This window comes from Pecten maximus, chromosome 17 (genome assembly GCF_902652985.1).
Source record: "Pecten maximus chromosome 17, xPecMax1.1, whole genome shotgun sequence".
NCBI lineage: Eukaryota > Metazoa > Mollusca > Bivalvia > Pectinida > Pectinidae > Pecten > Pecten maximus.
Window position 1 is genome coordinate 25022522 of NC_047031.1, and position 7370 is coordinate 25029891.

Genomic DNA, 7370 nt, shown 5'->3' on the forward strand with positions numbered 1-7370 from the left:
GATGCCAAATTAGGTCTTGATATTCAACCAGATGATCCAGAACATAGTTAATCACTCAGTGTTTAAGAATCATAACGTCATAGCCAATGTTAAACAGTAAAAAGATGCAAAATTTGACACTGATCCATTGAATTTATAAAGAGACTTAACAGCAAAAATTTCGGTTTTTTCCTTTTCTGGAAAGTGTTCCTTATTATACTTGGTGTAATAGCTAATGCATTGTGTTATCGTGATATCATAATGCAATAAATAATATTGTTTGACAATGTAATTTCATAATCACCTACGGATAGGACTTTTAAAACAATAAACAAAAAGAAACAACAAACAATATAATAGAACTGTCCATTATTTATTCATTTGTAAATTCCAATAGTTTTTTTTTATTCATGTCAAGTTCTCAACAAACAATCCTTTGAAAACTTAATTCATATAACGAGAAGTCATTGTGTTTTGAAAAAGTATTAAATGGTATGTGTACAATCTATGGATAGTATTTAGTAGTATACTGTATACCTTTTGATATAACTTGGATTAAAGATTGACTACATTTCTATTTACACACTTTGCTACATGGGCACTTTACTGGCATGTCCACAGTTCAAAAGTCAATACACTAACAAAGCTTTTCTATTTACACACTTTGCTACATGGGCACTTTACTGGCATGTCCACAGTTCAAAAGTCAATACACTAACAAAGCTTTTCTATTTACACACTTTGCTACATGGGCACTTTACTGGCATGTCCACAGTTCAAAAGTCAATACACTAGCAAAGCTTTACTATTTACACACTTTGCTACATGGGCACTTTACTGGCATGTCCACAGTTCAAAAGTCAATACACTAACAAAGCTTTTCTATTTACACACTTTGCTACATGGGCACTTTACTGGCATGTCCACAGTTCAAATGTCAATACACTAGCAAAGCTTTTCTACTTACACACTTTGCTACATGGGCACTTTACTGGCATGTCCACAGTTCAAAAGTCAATACACTAACAAAGCTTTTCTATTTACACACTTTGCTACATGGGCACTTTACTGGCATGTCCACAGTTCAAAAGTCAATACACTAGCAAAGCTTTACTATTTACACACTTTGCTACATGGGCACTTTACTGGCATGTCCACAGTTCAAAAGTCAATACACTAGCAAAGCTTTTCTATTTACACACTTTGCTACATGGGCACTTTACTGGCATGTCCACAGTTCAAAAGTCAATACACTAACAAAGCTTTTCTATTTACACACTTTGCTACATGGGCACTTTACTGGCATGTCCACAGTTCAAAAGTCAATACACTAACAAAGCTTTTCTATTTACACACTTTGCTACATGGGCACTTTACTGGCATGTCCACAGTTCAAAAGTCAATACACTAACAAAGCTTTTCTATTTACACACTTTGCTACATGGGCACTTTACTGGCATGTCCACAGTTCAAAAGTCAATACACTAGCAAAGCTTTACTATTTACACACTTTGCTACATGGGCACTTTACTGGCATGTCCACAGTTCAAAAGTCAATACACTAACAAAGCTTTTCTATTTACACACTTTGCTACATGGGCACTTTACTGGCATGTCCACAGTTCAAAAGTCAATACACTAACAAAGCTTTTCTATTTAGCTTCAAATCCTTTATACATTGATGGTCATGGGAAAGGGAAAATCAATCATCAGGTTCTAATCTCATCCTCTGAAACCCCCTCACTTTTCATATCCTTTCCTCTTCTTTTCTTTATGTTATTGAGTGTATGGGCGAGTGAAAGAGCATGTGATGTAATTACGTCTTATACAAACTGTATTGCTTTTGTGTTGAGGAGAGCATCTAGGACTGTTTGTGATCCTCATAAAATAAATAAGCAGAACAGATCAAATTACAATACAATATCTAAATTCTGTTGTTGAAGTGATTGCTGGTACTTTCCCATTAAGATGAATTCAGGTAAAAGCCTGTTCAATCCCTCTTGCTTCTGAATGACCCTCAAAAGAACCTGGAAAAAAGTAACACACCAATGCTTAATTATTGCATTTAGTAGCTTTGCATATCCATAATCTATCCTTTGTAAAGTATAAAAATCTCTTAACAAAATGGTTATTTGCTAAGGAAAAAACTCAAGCTTGATATATTACTTATCAATAAAAAAAAATGAAGAAAATCAAATGGCCAGGCAAAAGCTATTTACCACTGGTATGGGTTAAGAATAATATGGAGAAAATGTTGAATCAGGCTACATCACTATACCAGATTTCATGGATTTGGGAATCGGTATTTTTTTATCAAAAGAGGGGCTCCTTAAAAATACAGTGTTTGGCTTATTCTGCAGATTCGTTTGGGTCTTAATTTTCCCTATTCCCTTTTTCCAATTGGATTCATCATATCATAATAGTTATCATAACCATCTCGAAGTAATGAAATTTTACCTCTGGCAAGAAAATATTCAGAATGTCCTCATGTGATACTTTTACTGTACGAGACAATTCCAAAACAAGATCTTGAATCTGTAAAATGATACGAAAAACATGTTAAAGTGACTTTGCGGCAGAAAATTGAAAAAAAAAATGCAAACAATCCAAAAGATCACAGTGAGATCTAGGTGACCACAATTGAATGATCTGTATTAGCTCTAGTCTAGGGAAGACTGATTTTTCTTAAGTTAAGTTTTTAGTTTTAAATTTGAAAATAAGAGGAACCTTCATGTGACATTTGAGAAAGACCCATTTGTTTTTGAGAGAAAGTGTCAACAAAGTTAAACTATTAAAATTTAGTTTTTCATTATATTTTGATATTTAATACAGAGCAAGGGACCAAGGGGAACCAAACAGAAATTTTGAGAAAGATCTGTCCAGTACTTTCCAAGATATAGCAATAACACAAACTTCATCCGGCAAAAGTTCAATATAGCTGCCTGTCGACTCTTCTTTTTCATTTTTGGATCAGCCTCAAAATTGACCATGCACAACTATGGACCAAGTGGAAAATTCATATGAAATAGAAAAGGCCGTAACAATTATTGTTTATACAGTACTTACCAAATCTTCTTGAAATGACCCAAATCTTGTAATCTGCATGGTCCTTCGTAGTTGTCTAAACCCCGAATTATGATAAATGTACTTTCGCATTGATTTTGAATCATCTGCTAGCACATCCTGCAATGAGAATAACAGCTCAGTAAATAGATTGTATTTTATGATATTGACTTCATTATATAGGTTCAGCATTAAACAAATCGACAATTGTTTGTACATTTGAATTTTTAAATAAATGATGGTTGAATTTTTCTTTTCCTTAAGCGTTAAGGCATTAAGGTATGTATAATTTAAAAAGTTACATATAATACAGAACAATAAAAGCACAAACAAAATGGCAAAAGAATAATAATAGAGATAAATATAACATCTTTTCATGCAATAACAAAATATAGTTTAAAACACATTCTGAATATGCAAATCTCCATATCATTCAGGGCACAGAAGAAAATTATGAAGAATTATTAATTCAACTTAAACCTTATATAGCTCTAACACCACCACTCCCAACCCACCAAAGAAATATCCTTACACAAAAATCTGGAACAATAAAGAATCCAGATATATCAGTTTACATCAGGCAGACGAACGACTTGTAATAACATAAATATTCTTTATAAAAGTGAATGGATATTAAATGTCGGTTACATATTATCCCCCCTCCACTTCTTTAAGAATAGCTAAAAGGTTTGTGATTAATTGTAAAACATAAACGTCAAGATTCAGGTTGAGGATCAAAGAGAATGTTTCATTGTTGCCATGCAAATCGATCTTCTTGCATTATTCCAAAAATTTACGAGCACAGTATTTCTTTGATAGTGCTGTAATATATCTTCCCTGAAAACATGTTAGAAGCTTGCAGTATTGAAATCTGACTTTTTCATACCGGGTACTTTGTTTGACTTCTGTAATTTTATTGACTCACATATTATGTTATCCTTGAAATACATGGTCATAATTTTGTCACAATTTCATGCTAATGCTCAAATTCTAATGTACCTTTGGACTGTGTGGGAAGTCATCTGCACTATCTAATAACATTCAAATGAAACCAAAATGCACTTGTCTATATTTAAAACAAATGCAATACATTGATCGTACATGCACTGGTAAAAAGCATTCAAAGTATAATGCATTCAAAATGTCCTTAAGTGTACATACCAAACAGACATTGAAAATTGCCCAATATCAATTGTTTCAGGTAAGATATAAACATAAAACTGCCTAGTATGTAACATATTTGCCAGTCTAAGGTGCATTTGGTTTTCAGTGCTTTACACCTAAGACTGCAACAATTTTACATAATAAATAAATATCTTTTGCACAAAAAATTAGTAAAACAAATTAAAAAGAGATATTATGAAATGGTGGGAGCAGATCTCTTGACAAACCCAATGCTATGAAAAGAGACCCTTATTACCTTGTCAGAAACTAGCAGAAAAGCTGTTATGCAAATAACAAAAATCTCTAACAGTTGGATAATTGGGAAAATATGACAGTACATGGCGTATAGATAGGTACACTTACTGCATACTGCTGTTGATACACATTGTGTAACTTAACATGTAAGAAGATTGTTCTTCTATGCTACCAATGAGTTTTAACATTACAAACCATGCAAAAAAGTAACTTCATTCGAAAGAAACATGGGAGCATTTGAGTTAGTAAAACATTTTTTAAACATTTGTTGCACCAAAATACCTTAACATTTACAAGTCTTTTACAAGACTTGACTGAGAGGTTGATATACCATTCAGTGCTGTGAAAATCAATCAAGATGAATATATATATCACATGCATACAGATGCTTAAATATCTATTATATTCAAAGTAAGTAAGCCGAGCAACTTCAAGTACACAGATTTCACAGAAAGACTATATCACAGAAATTCACATTTTGGCCAATCAAAACCATCATCCAGCATCCATTGACCAATCAAAAGCCATTTTCAAGCAGCCACTGACCAATAAAAAGCCATTTTCCAGCAGCTGCTGAAGGCATAAGGGTAGTAAGCCGAGCAAATTCAAATACAAAGATTTTACAGAACGACAATATCAGAAATTAACATTTTGACCAATTAAAAGCCATTTTCCAGCAGCTACTGAAGGCATATTTCTTGGATGTAATGTCAATGCAAATCAAATTTGAACAAAATGGGACAGTCTTGAAATTTTGACAAATTGAATGACTCCATCTAGTTTTTGTGCTGTCTGATTCAATAATAAAACTTTGCACTCACCTTTTGCACGCAGGTCAGTTATGAATTTTGATAAAAAAAATCCCTTGTAGTTTTCAATACAATGACGACAATAAGTAATAATGATATAAAGAAAAAAAGTTAAAAAAAAAGAGAGAGAAAAAGTGAAGCAAAAGTACCTGGGGATATATTATGAATTTTACACATACATACAGTAAACCACTTACTAGAATCTTACCTTTTAAGTTTCACCATCCCATCTTCAATGCTGTCACATCCACAAAGGAATACATCTTCTTCCTTAATTTGTGATGCATCAAGTTTCATGCAAATATCATGCACCCATTGACCACATTTGCTGCATTCAATCCACATGGGTGTGATGTCAGGATTGGCACTGCACATAAATGTGCAACAACACCACCCCTCAAATGCACACTCCTCCAAGGATGTTCCGAATACACCAATGGGTGTGACAGCAGGCACTACATGGGTCAAGGATGCATACCTGTAATGATAATGTTGAGGACTCTTATACATCTGGTTCATAAAACACCATGGCTGTCTTTAGTAACCAATTTCTCATACGGACTTCACAATTCAACAAGATTTTGAATTAAGTAAATGAGGCTAATGTGATTAAAGTTATATACAGCCATAACCCATGTCTCATGCAAAAACAATCCCAATAGAACTGGATGTTCTGCATAGAAATGATATACATGATGTTAATCTAAAGTGGGTCTATACTTATACATTGACTAAGATGTATGTTCATCATCCCCCCCCCCCCCCCCCCCCCCCCCCCCGTAATTTCATAGTTTCTTCCTTTACTTTTAACAAGAGATGTCAGAAGACAACATAGCTGGGAGAGTGGATTGAAAGTCTGAATTAGGTATTTAAATGTAGGTCAAAGGTCACGGTCAAGGTCAGGATGTCCACAAATATAGTATCAACAGAAAAGTCTTTTTATCTTTTTAATAAAAATATCTATTTTGTTGTGTCCTGGTGAACAAAGGATGAACAAGTAGTAAATTTCGTTTTGGTAATATGTATAACTGGGAAATTGTGTTTTACTAACAATATGAATTCTCTTACTTGCTGTTTGGCTTCACTGGAACCCAAACGATGTGAATGGGAGGAGCAAATTTCACCTTCCCCAAAGGAGGAAACATCATCTCCCCTAACGGCATGTGTGCCCTATTCCTCAATTTGAAATGGCTTTCCACTGGTCTGCTAATTAGCTCACACAACATGTGAATGTGGAAAATCGCTGAGACAGATAAAGATGCAACAAAATCAACCATAAATTAATATGTGAAATGAATTTTAACACAAAAAGGTTCTTTCATTGTAAGTATTCACAGCATAGTGTCATTTCATTAAGAAAGAGAAATTGTCAATAGATTCTCATATTAAACATAACTTGCTATAAGTATAAGTAATCAAAGTACATGGATATCAATGACTTTATAATGAAAAATATGCAGTAAAAATATCTTCCTCAGGAAAAAAAAGAGGTTAGTTACACCATAATGTTAATATTGGAACTAATGCAAAGGACAATGCCGGGGTGACAACATTAGCTCTCATTATTCTTCGAAGAGATGAGCTAAAAAGCATTTCCAGAAGAAATCAACTTACAACAATCCATATACGGATTTTTCAGGGTGGTAAGGATTTCCTCCCGGCACACCAACTCAATGAAACTAACATCCTCACAATTATCTGTGGAGATCACATAGTCTGGACCCTGAATGGCCACAATCCAATTGATAAAGCTGTCTCCAAATTCTTCAAAGATCTGTTCAAACAATTAAACGTGACTCCATGTCAAGATAAACTATTACATACATGCAATAAAAGAAAAAGAATATAATTTCATAGATGTATTACAGTGTCTCAATTAATTCATCCACAACGCTCAGATCTGAATAATTCAATTATCTAAAATTTTAATCTGACACAACATGACATACTTACATATTTAGAATATTCTACTAATCTGTCCTTCATGTTTATAATTGAACAGAGCCTCAAATATGATGCATGGGCCTGATCCCCATATAGAGCCAACGAAAATGAATTAAACAGACAGTTTCCATCTGCTCTAGTGGTCAGGCATACCCT

The 7370-nt window shown here is 33.7% G+C and overlaps 1 long non-coding RNA gene across 1 annotated transcript; it reads right to left on the reverse strand.

Moving 5' to 3' along the window:
• Positions 1–449: 449 nt before the first annotated feature.
• On the reverse strand, positions 450–6538 carry LOC117315060. Its single transcript, XR_004529673.1, has 4 exons — positions 6339–6538; positions 3046–3162; positions 2437–2514; positions 450–2006 (listed from the first exon to the last, which is right to left on the reverse strand). It is a non-coding gene; the product is annotated as an uncharacterized LOC117315060 (long non-coding RNA).
• Between the last annotated feature and the right edge of the window lie 832 nt (positions 6539–7370).